Here is a 22490-nt window from a genome sequence, read left to right as displayed (position 1 = left end):
CACATCTGTTTCTTCGTTATTTGTTGTGCTGAAACAAAATGATATTTAAACTTTCATAATGCATTTCAATTTCAACTACTGCTGATGTTTCGCTTTAAGTAGGGTAAACGCATACAGTATTCTAAAATTTCCTATTCTAAAATAGTTTAACTGCTTTTCCCTAAACACATGTACCTTAGTAAATCTCAGCCTTTAGAAGTTTTTTAAGGCTTTTCTCATAGTATAAATCACATTTCAAGTACACAGTTTTCTGGTTCACAATATAACAATTTCCAGCTGGCACAAGTCAGTCCGAAATCTATTTCGTCAAATAACTACTTAGATATTTTCTGTTCAGCAAGAAACCACCCTGGTTTTATGGTTTGGGTTTTTTCTCTTAGCTTTCTGCTTTGTTTTAGGTTGAAAGACCTTATAACGTTGGCCAAACCAAAGGAACCATATAACAACATAAAATATTACAAGGATAATATCTTAAAAATGCAGCTTCTATCCAAATTTTGCAATTGCCACTTGTCTAATTTGTTCAATTATTTTTGAAATGTCATAACACAAAGCTTTGTCATATTCATAAACTCTATATTGCTTTGACATAAATACATGGACAGTCACTTCTGCTGCTCAGGGAGGAAAAAATCCATTGCATTGCTTAATTTAATAATTAATTAATTTCCTGAAATTCGAAGTCTTGTTCTGGTTATACAATGAGCTTTCAGGTAGGACAATATATACCTGTGTTGGGAATATTTAACACAAAAGCTTGTGTCCTGGAAGGCTGAAATGGTGCTGTTGTCACGTCTTGTAGAGAACTGTGTCTCGTATGGAACGACTTTCTGCCTTAATTAGCAAGATAAATTCTTAATAATACTATGTAATCAGAATAAAAACATACACCCTTACATCATAGCCATCTTCTAAATTAAAGTATATCAGCTGATTTTGTAAATAAAAGATGTCAAGTGTTTCAACAGATGAAAGAACTTTCTCTTGCTGTCAGAACAACAGATGGATTGACATTCAGCTTCAATCTCCAGCATTACCAGCAGCATTTGCTGCAAGTTTCTTGCTGCTCCTATGTATTCTCCAAAGGTTGTGCTACTTACAGAAAATGTGAGAATATTAAGAAAGTGCTGGATATTTGATGTACTTTGACATTTTTCATACAGTTTTGGGACAAAGAAGGGAAAGAAAACCAGACCTCTTAGAATTCCTCTTGCAAAAGGCAAAAGGCAAGAGAAGAAAAGAAGAAATGATGTTAATATCAAAGGTACATAACAATGTTATCTCCTCTACAGGCAAATTTTGCTTACATTAATGTACTAAAAATCAATTAACAGTTCCCTACACTTCAGCAGAATAACTCTTTCAAAAAGAAAGAGAAAGCAAACATCAAAAACACTCACCAAAAAATGCAATACAAAGATATATTTTGTTGAGATCTAAAATATATCTATTTTGAAAGGCATAAAAAGTGATTCCTTACTATTCCAAAGAAAAGCTGATTTATTTGCCAGTGAAATGGAAACTTGCCTCCCAAAAAATGACCAAAATAATAAACCAAGGTTTCTTTCTCTCTCCCTTCTGCCTTCCCCTCTGTCCTTAAGCTGGAAAGATTCAGATCATTTAGCAGTACCTATGTCAGACCACAGCATTTTGATTTAGTGTTGAGATGTCAACTTAAATTATTTCTATGGATAGTTCCCTTATGAGAGGAAAATTATCTCCATCAAAAAAATGTATCAGATGGGTGGGCTGCAGCTATCAATTACCCTCTGAGTACAAGCTTTGGCTCAATCTTGTTTGCTGCTTATTCCCTTGTGGGCCAGAGGTTAACCTGTTAAGTTGAGAACTGATCCCAAAGTAGACATTAATGTCTTAATGCATTTAGTGGCTGTGGATCTTTTTGGCGGCAGGCCCCTGGGATTGCATTGTTTCTCATACTTGACTAGGTCACCAATTGCAGAGGGCACCTGGAATGCTTGAAAAAATATGGCTCGGTTTACCCTCTTCCCCCAGTTATTATTTCAAAGCTGGATGTCTTTCTACTGTTCAAGAGGTTCATGTGTCATGAAATATTTTCCAAGGAACCAATAAGAATAATACAGCGGAGCTTTGAAGCGGCACGGCCCGCCTTCCTTCTTGTTGTTTCAGGCACGTTATTGTAGCTTTACGGGACTGTAATTTTTACAAAAGGAAATTATTTGGGTTTCACCTTTCTCTGCATCACACTTCAGTATTGGAAATGAGCAAAAATGCTAAGACTGTTCACAATGGGTCAGACTCTGAGGTCTGGCTCTGGTTTTACCAGCCAAGACTTAGCGAGTTTGTTGTTTTTTTTCCCCACTAGTATTTACATTTAGGCCTTTTCAAGCAAAATTCGAGGATGGAATGATGCAAAAGATGTGAGAACATGGAGGTGCTTAGTCTAGTTTAAAGAACATGTGGGATTTTTTCAGCCACTGCTATAAGTCTCAATCATGAGTTCTTAGAGCTCATAAAATATTTTCACTGTAATATCCTCTGTACAGAGGCTTGGGAAATATTGTTGTGCAGTGTCAGATCTTTATCCCTACCCAATCATATCCTTGAGTAGAAAGGCCCACAGATGTTCTGTGAGTGCTGTAATTTGTACCTGTGAGCAAGGTTTTGCCTCTTGGAGTCACAGAATTTTAAAATATCCAGAGTAGAAAGGGACCCACAAGGATGTTTGAGTCCAGTTCTTTGGGGTGCTGTGTGGAGAATTAATTGGCTGGCTTTCCCAATCAGTAGCACTTCTGCAAACTTGACTTCATTGTTTCCAGCTGAAATTGAGCATTTTCTAGGCTTATTACGACAAAGACAGAGTTTTGCAAACCCTGTGCCAGATTTTCTAGGCCCACCAAATGTATAAAATTAAGAAAGAAAAACTCACACAATGATTTAACCACAAATTTCACAACTAGAACTACGTCTATAGGTGTTTTATATCAATTACAGTGGCTGCTGATGAAAGAAAATTGCATTAAAAGAAAAAAAAAATCAGACTTGAAGGAAAACAGCAGTTGTAGGAAATAAATAACCGACAGACAGTGTTTGCAAAAGCCCTGTAATGAGGGGCTTCTCTTCTAAAGAACCATGTTATCTCCCTGCAAAGTCCCAAGCTTCTGAGTCCTTTTAAAGGACTCAGCTGCTCATGGATGATATCAGCTTTTAGCTGGATGAGCCCCAAAATGAACCACCCAAGGATCAGACCACACTGTTTGCAGCCAGGACTGTGCATGCATAGGCAATTACTCCAGGAGAAAGTGATGAGAGAAAATGTAATGTAAACTCTGCACTCAGCCAATAAATCTTACAGTAGCCTAATTTTTCTAGGACTGATGCCTCGAGCAATACCTGTGTGGGCCGGAAAGGAAGGAAGAAAAAAGTCTTGAAGTTTCTAAAATTCCCTTATCCTGTTTATCAGAATACTGTTGCTTCTCTTAAATTGTGACCTTTCCCTTGGGGATTTTGCTCTCCAGATGAGGCTTCAAAGCTTTTGGGTTACTGCAGGAGACGTCCTTGACCACGAGTAGACCAGAAACACATATTATGACCAACTGCAACTAATTTCATGCTGTCAGAGTAGAGTGTAACCTCTGAGTCAGCAGTCACTGCCTGTATTCAAGTGACTTTTGTAGCTCTAACCAATGTCAGCTGACTGAGGATGAGAAATAAAATATTTATTTGGTCAGAACCTTTACTTTCTGGTCAAGAATTGCATGTTCAAGATTTCATACAAGTAGCCAGCTCAGCTGCAATCTGCTTATGAGCATTAGGCACTCAGTAAAGAAAGTCAGTTAAAGTCTTGAACCTTACATTCCCTTTTCGTGCATCAGGGAGGAATATACGGGATGGTTTCACCTACCTCAGTCAACAAGCAACCATTGATCTTCAATAGTTACATCAGAGGGAGTAAAAAATGGCAAGGTAAAGAAATAATAGCAATTCTTAAGGGTTGAGTTGGTTTATGTTTTGCAGAGAAGAAATTGAACAGTGATTTGCTTTGCCTAAATTTCCCCACAGATTTTTTTCCCCTCAGACCTCTTTTCTCAATTTTTTTTCTTTAAACAAAACCTGAGGTCTTCAGTTATTGACTTAGCAGGCATCTGGTTCCAGTCAATAAAAGAAAAATTTCAATTGCCACTTTAAGAAAGTTTGCAGAAAGTTTTTGCTAAATGGATTTTAAAATATAATTTTGTTTCTGCTAGGGTTTTTTTTAGTTTTATAGAGGGACTTTTTCCAATTTAAATAAAGCTTTAATGGGGAGGAAATATCAAATAGGAAACAATTGAAAAATATAAACAAGAAACAAGTCCCCCTAACGTATGTTTGGCTGTAATTTCCCCTAAAAAGACAACAAACCTCTTGCACCTCCTCCTAGAACATAAAGGATATGCTTTTTTAAAAAAAAATAGAAAATGCACTCATTTCACATATGCATCATATTTACTTTTACTGAAATATAAAGTCGATTTAGCAGAATTCTCTTTCCTGCAGTAAGCCAATTTTTGCCTTTTTGTGGCAATTTTCACCTATTACAACTTAAAATCACATTCAGGGACAGTTAAATCATAGGTCAAGTAACTGATTATGCAACGATAACCACTTGGGAGTCTGAGCCCAAACTTGCATAAATTAGCTACATTAAATTCATATGTTTAATTAATGGAACTGTGCCTACATGGATAGTTATTGTGGTTTTAAAAAAATTATCCTGAGAATACTTAACCCTGTTTTGCTATTAGTTAAAGTCAGAAAAGGGATAATTTTTACTAAATAATGTATATTGAAGGGGTTTGAGTAGAAAATAAAACAAATCCAAAGTTTTGATTAGCTGTAATTTTCATCCAGGAGGGTGAAAATTTTTTTCAACCTTTTTTGGGGTTTTTGTGACTTTATTGTAAATTACTCAACTTTTCCTCAACCATCGTGAAATACCCCAGCTATTTTGTGATTGTGATATAGGTATTTACTCCATTTTTTTCATATATGGAATATAAGGTAAATTAATTGTCAGACCATAAATATATTTGTCTGTATTTGTCTTCTATTCTTGGAGCATAAAATACTTGAAGTGCATTTTCAATTACCACATTAGCAGCACAAAAATTAATTTGTAAAAATTAAAGTAAAACAAACTATTTTTGTTAGTGAAAGACCAGGTCCTACCTTTCATGTTCCCACATTTATTTCTTGCCCCTACCCAGCCTCACTCTTTTCTATCACATAATTGTGGTGTTACACAGTGAATAATCATATTTTATCCATTTTAGACATTTTTTCATCGCTTGTGGTGTCATTTTGACTGCTTCTTTTCCAGCAGAATTGGTTGCTTGATCCAGTTTTACCCATGGTACAATATCAGTGCAAATTACATGAAAACAAGGAAAAGCAACGAGTAGGGATATGGCAGGGGAAGCTTCTCTCCAGCCTCACAGCCTCCAGCTGGAAGGTATGTTTAACCATCCCCAGGAGTTTTATGCACCAGCAGGAAGGAGAAAGACAAGGCAGTGCCTGAGCTCCAACTTTGAAAATGTCATGGTGGATTTAGGTATGTAAATCCCTTTAATAGCCCATCCCTAAGTGATTTGACTGAGGTCATAGTGACATTTTACAACAAATCAGGGAATGAAGCCCAGATGTGCTATGGCCCATACAGGCATCCTAACTCCTGTTCTAGGTTTCCCTTTTCCCACTGTAACCTTCCCCTAACACCTCTAAGATGGTCAAAACTTGCAGCCTCCATCTTTGGTGGTTTAAAGTATCAAGGACCATCATAAAATTACCATGGGGGGCAGGATTTGAAACAACAACAACAACAGTGAGCATGCAGAGTTTTTTTCTCTATTTCACTCCCAAGGCAAGGAATTTTTACAATACCCTCTGGAGTTCCCCTGGCCTCAGCATCAAACATAGAGTGAAGCAGCCAAGAACAGGCCCACACCCTGCACAACTTGCCAGCAATAATTAATTAACTAAGGAGCAAACAGCAGCAAATATTCCCTGCATAGGATCACACAGTTTCATCTGGTTACATTCCAGTGATTGGAGTGTCACTCCATCTCTTTGTTTTGCTTTTATTTTCCTCAATGTGTGGGTGGTTTTTTTGTTGTCCTTGTTGTTGTTTTCCTTTAAATGAAAACTCAGAATCTGATCTAATAACCTAAATCTCAGGGCTGAGCTCCAGGAATAAAAATATAAATCCAGAAATTTTAATCTTTCTTATACCTTGCTAAACTTGAAACCTCAGTGTCTCATCAACAGCCTTTCAAACTGATTATTGCTCCTACATGGACAGGGCAGGTACTTCTTGACAGCAAGAATCTGTTCCTGCCATGAACACTGCTGGAACATCTCTGTCAAGTGATTCATAAGGAACTTCAGCAGCTTGTCAGCTTGTCTGGTGTTGCTGTTACCCACTAATAATGTTCTCCTGGAGCCACAGGTGCTTAGAAGCACCACCACACCAAGACTTTGGAGTTTGGCTTGTCTGCCAGTCCTAACCCAGGAAGGTAAATATAAATGATATGTTTGCCTACTTGTTCACAGGAGTCCATCTGGGAGGTTGTTTCAAAGCATAACTGCCAAATTAGGGGTAGGTACTGTGCTCCCATTTTGTATAAAGACTCCCCAGCTGGAGTGTGCCCCACTGTTAAGGACTTACATTCATTTCTGTCCCCATTTGACATTAGAGACTCATGGAATCACAGAATCATAGAACTGTTTGGGTTGGGAGGGACTGTTAAAGGTGACCTGGACAATTAGCAGGGACATTTTTAATTAGATCAGGTATCTTAGAGTCCCATCCAACCTGCCCCTTAAAGTTTCCAGGGATGGGGTCCCTGCACCACCTTTCTGGACACCCTCTGCCAGTGTTTCACCACCACCTTTCTAAAAAGCTTCTTCCTTGTAGCTAATCTAAATTGACTCTGTTTCTTTCAAACCATTTTCCACCATGTCCTATCAAGATAGATGCTGTTAAAAAGTTTGTCCTTATTTTCTCATAAGCCCCCTAATATCTCTTTAACAGGTGGGGGACACCTTAACCAGGAGGTCTCAAGTGTTCCTCCTTTCAGAGGGTTCACACCTCTTGCAAGACACAGAGGATCTCACTCTGAAGCTCACATTACTGTCCTGGGAGTGTGGTGGGGTTAATCAATTATGATTGATTTCAAGCTAACTGCAAGATAAATTTCTCAAGGAGTTCTAGGGGTATGGATGACCTCAGGCCACTTTGCTAAGGCCATTCCAGTTTACAGTGAATAATTTAATATTCCTTAAGGCCAGAATAAAAGTGTGTCAAAGCACAGAAGGAAAGCTGCAATTCCTGTGTGCATATGAGCTGCTCTTGGAGTTCCCTCTCTCCTTGGCTCTCCAAGGTACGTGTTGTGTGTGGATCTTGACTATAAAGAGATCTTGATAAGTCACTGGGCTGCTTCATAACCTATTTAAGGCACTCACCTGGCTTTGGGGAGGGGGAGTTTGGCTTCTAGCCTGGAGATCACTAAATATTTCAATATGTGCTATTAAGTATTCAATGCAGTGGGAACTCGACTCTCTTCAGTCATTAAACTATAGATCCCTGTTAAAATATGCTTTTCTTTCAATTGAACTGGTGGAAATTCATGCAGAGTGAAATAGACTTGACCAGATAGGTTATGGCAGCTTCCCCTGCACTTCACCACCCAGGACACTCATCAACAGGGTGCTGAATATGGATTAAAGCAGTTCCAAAAAGTTAAGAGATTCAGATAAGATTTCCACTTTTTCCATAAATAGACTCTATTTTGAATTTTTTTGAAAAGAAAAGATTGATGCATTTATTTCACATACCTTTGAAAAGAAAAGGTCTGAGTGTTTATTTTAGAAATGTTCTGGGATGTACAACTTCAGAGCTGGAAGTCTTGAAACCCTCAGGAATGTGTAGGAAATAAACAAACTTTAATCTCAGCCATTTCTTTCTGGCAGAATTAGGCAAGTTTTTGCTGAATATGATGGCTTTTTTTGCCTCTATTGACAGGCAATTAGAACTCCAGCTTGCAGGTAGCTACATGAAAACTGGCCACCATACTGCTAGGTATTGTGATGCCCAAGTTCCCTTAATGGATTGTCCTTTATGAATTAAGAGGAACATAATGAAGCTCAGACTCATGTCCTTTGTCTTTTGTGCTCTGGATGTAGCTATCATGAAGACAGGGAAAAGACCCTGTGATCACTTCCTTGTCAATTCACGCCACATGTGTTGGGCAGGTGGGAACCTGGGGCTGGAGCACTGGGACCTTCTCAGGTCTTATATTTCTGTGGATTCAGCCCATATATGTACAGAGCAGCTTATTCTAAAATTGCCTCCTTTTTCCAGCAGTCCTTTTGCATGTCTAAGGGTTTCTGGGGTTGTGTTATTCCTTCAGTGAGGCTCCAGACTCATTGACATGGTCTCCATTGCCCGGACCTGCCCATAATTGCTCCCATCTAGGCAAAGCAGCTGTAAAACCATCAACAGTTCTAGAAAGCCCTTTTTTATCCTTTGGTTTGCTACATAATTCAGCTCCCAAATTTGGCCTTTCCTTTACTGGATAACTCCATCTGTTAATGAACACAAACCAGATGTCCACTCCTCTTGAAACACTCATTGGGCCAACTCATATTTAAAAGTATGTTATAATATATAGCTTGTTTCATCTTGACCAGATTTTTAAATGCAGGAGAGCTAAGCAAATGAACATGATTTTTGCTCTGTGCTGATAGGCTGAAGAAAGCCTTAGCCACATAATGAAAGTGGCCAGTATTTACTCAATGAGACGTTCTTGGGAAACATTCAACAGCTGCAAATGTAGCATTTGAAAGCCCAACTCTTGTGGCTGCACTTTAATAAACTGCTTCCTATCTGTGCAGCATGATTGCTAGTTATGGAGAAAAGGGTGAAATATTCTTTCCTTCTCAATACAAATTAGGCAGGGGAGCTCTTGCTCTGTTTTCATCCCAGTTCCTTCTCTGTGTTCACAAGTTTTCTCCTTCATTGTTCTTGAGTTAAATTTCAAATGATAGCACATAGGGAAGATTTGCCAGACCTGACTTATCAGCGACTGTGCGTGTAAGGAATTTCAGAGTAACCCAAGGACCCATCATCCCAGTACAGGAAATAAAGAAAAGAAAGAAAAAACATTTAGGCCTGTTTTCAGTGCCATTCATTACTTATGGGGGAAGGTTTGGCAGCCAAATGCCAAACTTGTTTCAATTAAAGGTGAATGGTAACAGGGGAAAAAAAAGAAAAAGAAAAAAAAACTAGGGAGGATAGAGTTTTCTGGAAAGGAAAGCAGTAGGCTATAGTCTTTCCTTTTGCTTTTGCTTGGCACTTTATTTGCTTATTTATCATCAATTAATTAGCAGCACTGCAGAAACACTAGCTCCCAAACAGCTTGCCACTTGTGCTCAGAGTAAATACCCAGTACACACAATGTAATTAAAAATGTAAATAATACTATCGTCAAATGCTAGCTTACGTGTCAGTAGAAAGGACACTGCAGGACTCCGGAGAAGGAATAACAACAGTGATCTGAGGGCTACAGATCTTCTCATTGTGTGTGTTGACCATAGGGTAACACATGGGTCTAATCTATTTACTCATCATGGTAGTACTTCATTGTTGATCACCATCAATATGCACGCTGAGCACCAGCCAAAAAGAGAGCAGTCACTGTTGTCATGGTGATGTTGTGAAAAGAGGCAGCAAAAAATGCTCATCCAGTTACAGGAGGAGTGGCTGGGGGCTTGGGAAAAGTGGGTTGGAGTCCCTCCCTTGTCACAGGGCTTTGAATAGGACGCCAGCAGCTCAGTCATTGGCTTGAGAACCATTCATTTCACTGAAACACGTATTTAAATCCTTCTGAGAGTCCTGCCTCAGTCCCCCATCTTTACTACTCCACTGCTCAGTGGCATATTTACTACTTTGGTGTCTATGGGCATTTATGTTTTCCTGGGGTTCACCTACATGTACTATTTCATTCCCTTATTAATTCTTACATTTCTAACTAACAAGATCTTTCCTTTGAATGGGAGGACTTATATCCACTACATTCTCTTAGTGACCTGGGGTAATTTATCAGAAAGTGGGTATTCCTGCAAGATCTGGCAAGACCTAAAAAAGTATTTTGAGGGATGTACTCTGACAGATACATATACACATTATAGAGATTCCCTATTCCCACTCAAAAAACTCCCCAAACCAAACCAGAAAAAAACACAAAAAGGAGATTGAAAAAAAGGAGGAAACAGGTCTCTCAAATTAAAGCTGTTATGAGTGAGAATTGCTGAAATCTCAGGGCAATTAAGAAAAGCTAATCATAGAATCATAGAGTCATAGAATGGTTAAGGTTGGAAGGGACATAAAAGATCATCCAGTTCCAACCCCCCTGCCATGGACAGGGACAATTTTCACTTGATCACGTTGTCTGGGGCCCCAGGCCTTGAACCTGGCCTTGAACACTTCCCATGCTATCAAGGCTTTGATTTTGGTAAGAGTTGAGATTAACAGAAAGGCTGAATGTATAAATACAAAGTGTGCCCTTGTCAAATGTAGAACAAAAATATGTTGTGATTCCAGCATCACCACTCATCCCTTGCCAAAGGATGAGAGTACCATGAGGTGTTTTGACTTCTGTCTTGCACTAGCCCTGCTATGGAGGTGGGTCCTACCCACTGCTTCTCCTCAGTCTCTTGGAAAAGATCCTGTCCTTTCTTTTTCACTAGAATGCTCATTCCCTCCAGAACTCAGTCCTTAAAGAGAAGCAATTGCCATTGCCATAAACTCACTGAGAAAGTCTTCAAGCATTTCTGTATGTAGACATACATGCATGCATGTGTTTTAAAATATGTGTGTATATATATATAATAGTTAATCCAGTGCATTCAGTATCTGATCTGTGCTGTTAATTGCAAATATTATTTTTAATAATAATACTGTTACTAATAGTATTGGTATTGATATTGATGATAATAACAATAGCTAATCTAGGCTATAGAGAAGAAATAGAAAAAGAGCTTTGAAGGGAAGTCTGCAAGATTAACAAAAACACTTTTTCTTCATTCCTTAATGCAATCTTAATTTAATATTCTGATCAGGAATGAGGAAGGAGTTGTGCAAAAAGCCTTGCTTGGTTTATGCAGGGGCTTTGCATCATTAACATTATTCCTTCATAGTAATATTTCCTAAACTGAGGACAATGGATTTGTGTTCTGCTAACATAGCACATTGAAGGGTTTCTACTGCTTTAACAGGTTTGTGGTAGCTGCCTTAACAAATGAAAGGTATCTTTAAAAAGCCCAGATTTATATATATATATATATATATATATAAATATATATATATAATTGTATTGATCAAAAAACATTGCTTGTGATTAATTCTAGATACTGGCCAAATTTTAAAAAAATACATATGACGTTTGTCTTGGTTAATTCTACACATCAGTAGGAAAAATCAAATTATGATCTCTGCTCAGGGTCTTCACATGATCTCTTAGAATTTTAGTAATTAAGAAAGCTTGAGATTACTTTGAGGTGTAGTTTTTTGTAGACTGGTCTCTGAGATATGTCATTTGGACACTGATTTCTTATTTTCTTTCTAAGAAAGCAGCAGAAAGATTTGTTATATTTCTTGTTGAAAAATAAAATGGCACATTTAGTCACTGTTATGCATGTAAAGCCTTTCTTCTTCCCCTTTGACACTAGTATTCTTACTTTTCCCTTCAGTTTTTTTTCCTAGTGCTGTTTATATGCCATATTACACTCTCTAATTTCCTTTTATCTTTTCTTTATTTTGCAATGTTTCAGTACATGTCTCTTTAAGACAAGTTAATTTAGTCAATTACTCCAGTTTGGTTTCAGATAAAATCTTTAATTTATCCAAGCCCCTCTTTATTCTTTCTAAGATCCTCTTTCCATTAATTTCATGAAACATTCTAATTCTCCATTTTAGGAAAAAGCTAATTTCACTCACTTGCACAGAATTCCTTAGTCTTTTTCCTCTATTGCACGTTTTACTTAAACCGAAGTATGTGGGGATTCGTGACGTTCTTACATACTAGAGCAGATTTCCTTTCCTTTTCTGCCTGGAAAACGGACACAGATCCACTTGCCATCTCCTGCATCTCTGTACAAGACAGAAAATGATGCATTGCAAACAGCATGAATAATTCTTCCTGCTCAATCATGGGAGAACACCTATGCCCCAGTCACCAAGGCCATGCTGTGTCTTGCAAAAGGCTTGTCAAGTCTTGGAGCAGGCTGCCCAGGGAAGTGGTAGAGTCAGCATGCCTGGAAGTGTCAGAAAATGTGGGGATGTGGCACCTGAGGACATGGTTTAGTGGTGGGCATGGTGGTGGTGCTAGGTTGACAGCTGGACTTGATGATCCCAGGGATTTGATGATTCCAACATTACCAACGCTATGACTCCAGGATACCGTACCCCTGGGGGGTGGGTATGGGGGATTTTTTATTAGGGATTGGCTGGAACACTAACGGGGCTGCCTGTAGGTCAGCAGGTAGAGACAGGTGTCCCATGCAGCCATGCTGGAGTTTCCCTTCATTGGTACTGGAATTTCCCTCTGTAGTGCTGGAAATGGAGACTGCAACTCTCTTGAAGCCTTTCCCTCTCCTCTCACCTTGGATTTTGTTTTCCATGAGTATTTAATATCCTGGCAGCTCCCCAGGCTTGTTTTGCCTCCTCCAGCAAGTTGCTCTCATTTTCCTCATTTATGAAATGGGAAAGATAAACCCATTGCAAAACAGCTTGACCACCAATAGCCCCCGAGGGCATGAAGCAATGAAAAGGCATAGATTGGTTGCTAATGCAAATAATTATATTGCTTCAGAAACAGCTATCCTTGTTTAGTAATGTTCTTGTTCTTCTGCACTCCTTGCTTCACTTAACTGGTCTTAGAGACAGGGACAAGTCTTGTCACTTGACACATGACAAGTCTCTGACAATAGTCAGTCCCCTTGTACTACCCCAATATAAAAATACTGCAATGTGCTGCTGTGTTTGGGCAGAAAAATTCTTCCTGATTTTCCATGCAGAGGCACAGACAACAGGATCAGGAAACTGAGTTTGCTGAAACTCAACCAAAAAAGGGAAAGAGTCTGAAAAACAAAACAGAGAAACATGGGGTTTAGGTGGCTTGTCAAGCTTTTTAGGTAGCTTGTCAAGCTGACCACAAATCTCATCCTGAATACAAGAAGATGGAAGTAGCTCAGTGGCCAGAGTGTTCAAAACTTGGAAGATGTAGAGGACTTTTATCGTTAGCAAAAGTTCCTGGAAATGGGGATTAAGAATATATCCTTTAAATAAGTAAATAACAAAAACTTAGAGCGTTCAGAAAAATGGATGTGTTTTATTAAGTTTACTCCTTTTGCAGCATGTTTTAAAAAAAATTTCATCAGAAAAATACACAAAAAAACCCTAAACCAAGCTAAAAAGAAGACCTCAAAAAGAACGGGGTACATTTTGAAACATCAGCATGTTAGCCCATAGGAGTTGTATTTTGGTTGTCTTCTGCTCCTTGTCTTTATAAATCAGAGTCTGATGAGCCAAAGTATATTTTTGATAAATTATTTCTCTTCTCTGTATTGGCATATGTCAGAACCCCAAAATATATTGCAAAAGATTATACAACTTTAACTCTGCAAAGCATTGGAAAATGTGATCCAGACCCTCAGCTGCAGGGTAGCAGGGTATTTTAGACTAAATGCATTTGGTTCAGTTGAACAGTGTTTACATACACAAAATCTCTCTATTTCTGTGCAGCATACTGACCTGAACTCCCCTAAATTAAACCCATTTTTGCAAAGGCACTTCAAAAAGCAACCTCCTTATAGAATACCACCCATGTGAACTACATTTGCAGAGATAACCCCATCACAGTGGACTCACATTTGGAATAATATTTACATATTCAATTTTTTCTATCATGAAATGCTCTATCAACTGTTACATTCCAATAACCATGAACGTAAATGAGTGCAGACTTCAAATGGACAATCATTAACCTATGCTGTAATGATTATACAACATCCTTCAAATACTGAATGTTTTGAATGTGATCAAGTGATTCTTTCTTGTTATTTTGACTTTCATACTAATTATTAAACTTTAATTACCCATTATGGGTAATTATTAATATTTATTGTGCATTATTGTCATTGTTCATGGGCTTTTATAAAGAGAACTATACTTGATATAGAAAAAACATCATTAAATTAAATATTCATTTACATGGTTTTGCAGGAACCTATTTTTAAAACAAATGGGTATGAGCCTGTTTTTCTATTAGCTGTTATGTTTATAAATATTGATTTAATGCCCATTATTCTTCTTGACTACATTTCTGTGACTTTCTATACCTTTATGTTTTCTCTATAAGCATTTTTTGCCTTGTTAAGATTACAAATGTGAAGAGAAAAAAAAAATTGTTAGAGAAACAAGCAAATAAAAAGTTTCTACCAGTTACATTAGCAGTAAAAATATTGACAGTGTTGGTACCTGGGGTAAGACAGAAGTACAAAATGCAATCACAGTGTGTTTAATTTAAAATTAGGTAAAAAAATAATATTTAATTTATTACTTTCTCTAGAAATTGATGGGATAAAGCCAACTGACTTTTTGAGCAGCACACAGAGCTTAACTCATTTTAAATGTGCTTAAACACAGTAAAGTGCCGAGTAGGATTTTCAAAATCTCTATGCCTGAACCAAAAATACAAGTGATACTATGGTCCAAGGTCGGTTTTAAATTTAAATGGGTAAAGTGTGTGTTCACAGATGTCCCAGGCCAGACAGAAAGGCAGCACATAGGGTCCAAAATAAATTTGGCCATCAATTTCCTTGAAAAATCTCCAAATTTGAGCTGAATTCTTTGAGATCCTTTATTCAAAAGTATTCCTTAAAATATAACTACTGGTTGCTTTTGGCTTCCAGCAGTTTACTGAGGCAGTCTCCAGTTGAAGGTTGACATATTTCAGTGCTTCCAGGGCTGGGGCATCAACAGCTTCTCTGGGCAACCTGTGACAAAGTCAGCACTATCACAGTAAAGAATTTCTTCCTAGTACCTGATCTAAAACCACCCTTTTTCAGCTTTCAGTGTTTAATTGGTGTGTGTAGCTCCTAGCAGGACTGACCTCAGTACATGCATTCGCTCAGGACATTCATTCACTCAGTACAAACAAATTCATTCCCTCAGTACAAACAAATTCAAAGCTCAGCCTCAGCCCAGACATGGCCACCGTGGACTTGCTGAAAACATTCCCAGCAGGAAAAGTCAAATTTGAATAGTTATAAAAAGTGAGCACAAAATGTGTGTGTGTGGCTCCATTTAAATGAATTTTACAGATGATCTGGACTAATAAAAAAGTAAATTTTTTCAGCATCTCCCGTTGTACATGCTATTTTTTTTTTTCAGAAATGTATCACACATTCATTTCCATGGGTCTGATGTGACTTTATGCCCAACTAAAACTAGACATACATATGTAAAATCTTACACCACCTTAAAGAATTTGACCCATATTGGGAACAATGTACGATACAGGACTGTATCGTCTGTGGTTTTATTTAAACCTCACATAATCAGATGCCATATTTAGGTTTGAAAAGCCTTGGTTTCCTGTGCGTATCTGGATTGCTCCTGCTCCCCTAGAAGCCCATAAGAACATTGATTTGAAGCAAAGCACACTCAGCATGCAAGGAGGCAGGAGCAGCAGCTGGTTTATGCACACTTACATGCATACCAATATCATTCTTACAGGTTCATGTAAAAATAATCTCAGGATTTACTTCCAAATAGTCCAAATCCCTCTTTCCCTTTATGATAGGCTCCACTGTGCCTGTTCGGATTTCCAGGTGTCATTTAAGAACGTGGAGTGCTCGTGAAACAGGAGGCAGAACAGCTAAACCTGCTTCTGAAACAGATAACCCCATCTCCTCTGCACATCAGAGCTGGCCAGTGGATCGACCTGGATGTGTATTCACCTGTTTTCTGAGGGCAGAGGGGCAATTCTTTTATTGTGGCTTGTTGTTTTCTTTGAATATAATTCTGATTGAAATCTGAGCAAAATGCATTAAAAATAATGAATGTGTGTTGCCAAAAAAATACTGCAGAGGTGTCATCTTTGACCTGGTTTCCCTGAAAATGTGCGAGAGAAATTTAGACATTTCCATGAGCACAGCAGGATTTCTACAGCTCACATTTCTGCTCCGTGGTGCTCTCAGAGGGGCAAACAGCATAGAAAAACATTAGATGCTCGATTAGATAATAGCATTAGCATTTAAGATAAACTTTCCTTTCTTCACAAAGATAAACCCTCATTATTTAAAACGTTTTTCATCCTCTAGTTCCTCCATAGGAGATACTCGTGCAAGCTACCTGCCAATAGCAATTAAAGCTTAGTTTGCAAGGAAAGTGGGTTTAATTGCCAAAGCACTATTTATAGGAAGTCCCCCATGAGGATTACTGAGCTGCAAGAATGCAGATTAAGCAAAATGAGGGCAGCAGGGAATGTGATGCAGTTTGGCTAAACAGCTCTGTCAGGCTCAATAGGTGTGGGAGCCGCAGGAGTGCTGGTGACAGCCCGACACCGCTTCCCCCACGCAGAGCTGGGTGTTGCAGACACTCTGCAGTGTGACAGCATGTCCTCAGACATTTCATAGCAAAGCATCTTCTCTCTCCAGGTATTTATCCCCTCCCTTCACCACCCAATAACCGTCACAGATGACAATATCAGCCTTGGGGTGTTGCTGGCTTTATAAATTGGGGGTTTATGGTTGTGCCCGTTCCCAAAGGATGTACAGGGGAGCCACAATTCTGCCCCTAACGGGGCTGGAATACTTCAGGCAAGGGAATTAGTCCTGCATTTCACTCCATGCCTTACAGCAGCAAATGAATGTGTTTATCTCCTGCCTTAGCATTGTCCAGAAAACAAAGTATATTAGGACAGGTAATGAGAGACGACCACAGTGCACCCAAGGGTAACTGGGGTACTGTAACTGTAGTTGGGAGAGGATTTCCTGTCACCTCCCACCTTCCTCGTGATCAACACCTGCCTAGTGAAGGGACAAAACTGGCCTGTGTAAAAGGGGGATCATTGAACAAGTTGGGTCTAAAAGAACCTTTAAAGGTCTTCAAGTGCAATCCCCTGCAATGAGCTGAGACTCCTTCAAACAGATCAGGTTGCTCAGAGCCCTGTCCAACCTGACTTTGTTTCCATGGATGGGGCATTCACCAGCTCTCTGGGCAACCTGTGCCAGTGTTTCACCACCCTCATCATTAAATTTTCTTTCTTATGTAGAGTAAATCTGCCCTCTTTTAGTTTAAAACCACTATCTCTTTACCTATTACAATGAACATGCTTAATTCCCTCTCTACCTTTGTCTCTGAGACTCTTGAGCTGCCCCTTGGTACTTGTACTATTCACCTGCCCCATTTGCCTTCTCAAACAACATATTCCCCTCAGTCAAGTGACAAACTGCTGTAAGAATGGGAAATTTTATGCTCTCCTGTTAATTTTCATAATTTTTTTATCATTATCAAGCTCAGAAAGAACATAAATGTTGGGACATTTGGGCAAAGAAGGGACTGAAAATATAAATATCACCGCCTAACATGGATGAAGATCAAATGCTTCACTAAGATTTAATATGATTTGTAATTGTTTAAATACATTTTTTAAACAATTTTAGTTAAAAATTCTTGACAGTTAATCACAAAATGTTAAAATATTTTATTTTTCCAAGATATTTTCAGCTTTGGTTAATGAATAAATTAGCTCATCTGACAGAAATTCACAGGCAAAATAGATGTTGTCAAATCTACAGTTTCACCGAAGGGGTTCCAGCTGAAAAATTACATCCTTCTCTGATTAAATCCCTCATTAAGATTCAGGCCTGTTCTGTCAGTAAATCAGTAATCTGGTAAAAAAGGATAATATCATCATATTCCTTCTTGGCTTCTCCGTGTCCATCTTATCCTACCTTTTTTTATGCTCTAAACTCCTTGCAACAGGGATTGTGCTCATAACACAATCCACAACTTGCCCAGTTCCCAGAGCTCTGTCATTGCCTATTAACTCTTATGTTCCCTGAGCTGCAAATGCCATAATTTATACACTGGTGATAATAGAAGAAAAACATGAGATTTAATCTCTTTCCAGGCTTCAGCATTGCTCAAGCATATGCCCAGATCTAGGCTAAATTTTCAAGATTTCACTCTGACTGCGAAAGTTTGACAGGGCTGTTGGCACTCATTTTTAAGGAAAATTTAGTTATCTCTCATAACACCTTGATTGGAGTCAGAGCTTTAGGAAAAGGAAAACAAATAGGGAAGGAATTCAGCTGAAACACGGGTTGTCTGCAGTAGGACCAGCTGTCTCAACTTTTGTTATAGTCCATGGAGATGATGGTCTCTTGAAAGTCAGCAAGACCAACAGCAGAACCTTGTGAGGCCATAATACTAAATGATTAGTTCCATAATTTCCACACTGCCTTTTTTTGCTTGGGCAGATAGAATGCCTTATGAGGTTGCATGACATCATGTGATTAACTTGTCAGTATCTACAAGAAACATCTCCTCTTGCAAAATAGACCCTGGCATGATATGTGGAGTGGGGAATAAACACCCTGGATTTACCCCAACCTGAAGCCACCCATTTAAAAGCTGAGAGAGTTGGGATTGTTCAGCCTGGAGTAGAAAAGGCTCTGGGGCAACCTATTTGTGGCCTTTCATTTCACAAAGGAAGCCCACAAGAAAGATGGAAAAAGAGACTCTGCAAGGGTGTGTAGTGGTAGGATAAGAGTGAATGGTTTTAAAGTGAAAGAGGGCAGGTCTGAATCAGATATTAGGAAAAAATTCTTTCCTGTGAGGGTGGTGAGGCTCTGACATAGGTTGGTCAGTGAAGCTGCGGATGCCCCATCCGTGGAAGTGTCCAAGGCCAGGTTGGACAGGGCTTGGAGCAACCTTGGATAGTGGAAACTGTCCCTCCCATGGCAGGAGATGGAATGAAATGGTCTTTAAGGTGCCTTCCAACCCAAACCATTCTGTTATTATTCTATGATTCAATGATCTCTTCTAATAATGCAGATGCAAAACCCTAAAGGGTGCAAGTTATTGGAAAATTCCAGTGCTACATCTGGACAGATATTTAATGACCTAGATACTGAGGAGCAAAACACTGGCTCTCAGAAGCCAAAGCTTAGAAGAGTGAGCTATTCTTCTGCTGTTTTTCTCTGGGGCAATCTGGGGAATGAAGTGTGTATGTGCTCATGAAGTGAAGCAAGAACCAAGTGTCTGTTAGTGAGAGGAGAATATTGGATCTTGCAACACTCAGCATTTCAAAAGCCAAAAGTGTGTCTCTTACTGTTTTTCACATTCATTCTCCTTTTTTTTTACTCTATTTCTTTCCTCTTTTTAGACCTACTCTGTCACAGGGATGAGTGATCCCAGGGACTCCCTGACTTTGAATCTGGGGTCAGAAACAGATGAACCCACACTGAATCCAGGAGCCTCCTAACTTTGAAGCTTGAAGATATCCAGATCTGATCAAGGCTTGGCTGCTCCTCATGCAGAATAATAATGCATTTTCCCATCCTTCTGACTGGATCTTTGTTCTTAGCTGGCAGACAGACAACGCAGTGATGAACAGATGAACCACATTCCCCAAACAGAAGACTAACAAAAAACCAGGGTCTGCCTCTACGGCTGACTCACAAAGAGCAGGCACAAACAGTAACATGAAGGTTTTGAAGGGGAGCATCCTTCTTAGAACCCTATGAACTGTGCTCTCTGTTGGGTATGCTCCTGCAAAGATTGTCACTTCTAAGTAATCTTAGGCAGAAGGACAACTATCTTATAAACAAACCTCAGAAATTATGATTTTTAAGGCTGGTAAGTCTATGCTAACCAGTTATTGGTGCCATGTTCAGAAGCTCAGACAGAGTTAAATTATGCTTCAGATTAATGAGCAGTTCAGGGGTTAGACAAACAGCTGTTTCTCAAGCAGGCACACTACAAAGCTTAACTGTTCATTGGAAGGGCAGATACAGCCTAGCTAAAGTCCCAGTGGGCCAACTTTTATTTGTTTCTGATTGGGAGATATCCAAAGCTGACTCTATGCTACTGATGACCTCCCTTAGCAGGGGCAGAAAGTTGAACCTCTGGAGCCAGTGTGATTTTACCAGTCTCTGGGAAAAAAACCACAACAAATCTTCAGCGACTCTGAGATGATCTGCAAAATGTTGCACTTTCACCAATGAGCTTTAAAAATTCTGGGGAAAAAAAAAAAAAGGATGTGCAAATAGAGACAGACTACAGGGGAAAACCATATAAAATCCCTGAAATAATTACTTGTGACATTTTGCAAAGGTGTTAGTTAACCAAGTATGTTAGTTAATTAAGTATAATCTAAACACCAAATTACTCAATGGGAAAAGCCCGACACAGATTGTTTAGTTACCTGATATCACTTTAAGTATTTCAGCAAAGCACTGAGTTCAGCAGCAACGACCTAGTTTGGAGCAATGATTAAATGCTTACTCTGTGTAAGAGAACTGGCTACAAGGAAAAAGAAATCCCAACCCAGAATTGAATGTTCTTTTAAAAAAAGAAAACACCACCAAAAAAAACCCCAGAACTAATGGATTCAATATCAAAAGTCCTATTAGATTCAATGGCAGAAGTCCTTTTAGTTTCAATAAGTGATTTAACCCCATTCTGACAGAGATCTGCTTGCCAAACCTCAAGACACGTAGAGGTGGCATGTGGGGACATGGTTTAGGGTTGGACCTGGCAGTGCTGGGTTAACAATTGGACTCGACAATCTTAGAGGCCTTTTCCAGCATAAATGATTCCATGAGTCTAAGTGTGTTCATTCACTATTTTGTTAGGGAAAAAAAAAAAAAAAATAGGCCAAGCTGGGTAGACATAACTGTCTCAGTAAGAATTATGGAGTTTTCTGGAGCTTCATGGGTGCACACTCAGAAGAGTTCAGTAATGTGTTTTCTGTGACCTGTAGTGAATTTTCTGACAGTTCCAAACCTCCTGTGGACCCCACCGGGTCTGCCTTTCAGAACCTGTTCCAGCAGGTAGAGCATTTGCAAGTCTCACTGGAGACCTGTGATAGGACCAGAGGTAATGGCCTGAAGTTGTGTCAGGGAGGTTTAGGCTGGATATTGGGAGAAGGTTCTTCACCTAGAGGGTGGTTGGGCAGTGGAACAGGCTCCCCAGGGAAATGGTCACAGCACTGGCTCTGACAGAGGTCAAGAAGCATTTGGACAGCACTCTCAGGTGCTCCTGTTCTCAGGTAGAATTCTTGGAGCTGTCCTGTGCAGGGCCAGGAGTTGGACTTCAATGTTCCTTGTCCCTTCCAACTCCAGATATTCTATGATTTCATGATCAGTTATAGTCAAATTAACTGTGCAAGCTCAAACCCACCAAAACTGACAAAGAATACAATGTTTTATGGACATGAGGCATGTACAAGCTCTGAATGAAGACTGCCTTTCATCAGAGTAATGGACCATCAAGGAACACCATGGTGATGTTGGATGTGTGTCTGCAGCCTCCTTTCCATCAGGAGGTCACCAAGAGGTCTAATGGGGGGTTTGATATTACCATATGACTCTGCTGGGGTGGCTTGGAAATCTGTCTTGTAGCTTAAAAGCAAGTAACACAGAGACAATTCATACTGAGAAATCCAGGGGGAATAACTGGTTATTAGTTCACTTCTTGTGGGCAGTATGGAAGAAGTGAGTCATTACAAAGGATAAACTCAAATTGCAACCGGCTTTACTTTTATATTGATAACATCTATTGCTAAATTAGAACAATAACAGTGACGTTATCTTGAGAAAAGGGCTTCAAAGTACCACTTCCCATCTTATTTGTGCTCTCTACCTAGAGGAACACTAGTCGCCTTGCTAAAGAACAGAAGAGATGTGGGTTTGATTCCTGGTCATGCTGAGTGTTTCCTGTCTTGCCTTGGGCAAGTCCCTAAATCTGCCTGAGTCTCATTTCCACCTCCTTGAAATGGGGATCATAGCACTGTGTGCCTTTCATCCACCTCAATTTAGAAGGTAAAACCTTTGTGTTACAGACTGCTTTAACAGGTGAACTTCAGCATGGGTACATGCACAGAAGGAGAGGAGAGGGCTTAAAACAAGACTTACATTTTTAGGGGGTCACATAAGTACTGAAAACACTGATAAATGATGATTTTATCTAGAATATTCAATACAAGCAGAGTGGGATTCTTCTAAACAAATATTAATGTTTCCACCTGAGCTGGTAGTCCAGAATCACGGCCAATGGGGAGGACAAGACCCTTCTTCCCCAAAAGTATCCTGGGTGTCATAAGAAGAATCCTGGCCAGTAGGTCAATGGACATGATTCTGTCCCTATTCTCTGCCCTTGTGAGACACCTCCTGAAGTGCTG

Source organism: Aphelocoma coerulescens, chromosome 1A (genome assembly GCF_041296385.1).
Source record: "Aphelocoma coerulescens isolate FSJ_1873_10779 chromosome 1A, UR_Acoe_1.0, whole genome shotgun sequence".
NCBI lineage: Eukaryota > Metazoa > Chordata > Aves > Passeriformes > Corvidae > Aphelocoma > Aphelocoma coerulescens.
The sequence above is the reverse complement of the archived record's forward strand: the minus strand, read 5'-3'. Positions refer to the sequence as shown.